The sequence below is a fragment of the Arachis ipaensis genome, chromosome B09 (assembly GCF_000816755.2).
Source record: "Arachis ipaensis cultivar K30076 chromosome B09, Araip1.1, whole genome shotgun sequence".
Taxonomy (NCBI): domain Eukaryota; kingdom Viridiplantae; phylum Streptophyta; class Magnoliopsida; order Fabales; family Fabaceae; genus Arachis; species Arachis ipaensis.
Window position 1 is genome coordinate 20,434,334 of NC_029793.2, and position 1,238 is coordinate 20,435,571.

Below are 1,238 nucleotides of genomic sequence, written 5' to 3' on the forward strand. Positions count from 1 at the left end.
ACGACAGCACGACAGCACCCACGGTCTATCCCCCGGCAGTGATAACTCCCTCTAATGGAGGTTTGACACAAGACAAGCACGTATGCGTGACCATACTCTTTTTAGTCCACCCCAAAAATTGTGACCATAAACTCTTTTTAGGTCACTCTTTTTTGAAAAATCGTGACCATAAACCTTTTTAGGTCACCTCTAAAACTGTGACCATAAGTGGCTTTTGGTCACTCTCCAAAACCATGATTATAGATCCTTTTAGGTTACCCTTTCGTAAAATTGTGACTATAGACCCTTTTAAGTTGCCCTCCAAAACTATAACCGTAGATACCTTTAGGTCATTCCCTAAAACAGTGACTATAGACCCTTTAGGTCACCCACCAAAACTGTGACTATAAACCCTTTTAGGTCACCCTTTTTTGAAAAACACACGACGAGCTCAAAGAGACCATCCACAGGCGAGCTCAAAGAGACCTTCCACAGGCGACGATGGCACCCACGGTCTATCCCCCAGCAGTGATAACTCCCTCTAATGGAGATTTGACACAGGACATGCATGTATGTGTGACCATAGACTCTTTTTAGGGCACTCCTTAAAAACTGTGACTATAAACTCTCTTTAGGTCACCTTTTATGGAAAAACCGTGACCATAAACATTTTTAGGTCACCTCCAAAACTGTGACCATAGGTGCCTTTAGGTCACTCTTCAAAATCGTTATCATAGACCCCTTTTAGGTTACCTTTTCGTAAAATCGTGACTATAGACCCTTTTAGGTCACCCTCCAAAACTATGACCGTAGATACCTTTAGGCCATTTCCTAAAACAGTGACCATAGACCCTTTAGGTCACCTACCAAAACTGTGATTATAAATTAATTTAGGTTACCCTTTTTTAAAAAATCGTAACTATAAACTCTTTTAGGTCATTCTCCAAAATTGTGACCATAGACTTCTTTAGGTCACATCTCAAAACCGTGACTATAGACCTTTTTAGGTCACTTTTTTTTTGAAAAACAATGACCATATACCTTTTTAGGTCACCCTCTAAAACCATGACCATATATTCCTTTAAGTTACTCTAAAACCGTAACCATAAATTTTTTTAGGCCACCATTTTTTTAAAAATTGTGACTAGATTTTTTTTGTTATGGTAAAAAACTGTGATCATAGATTCTTTATGGTCACAATTTTTTACCGTGATAAAAAAAAAAACTATAACCATAGGAGTGGCAATGGAGCAGGTAGG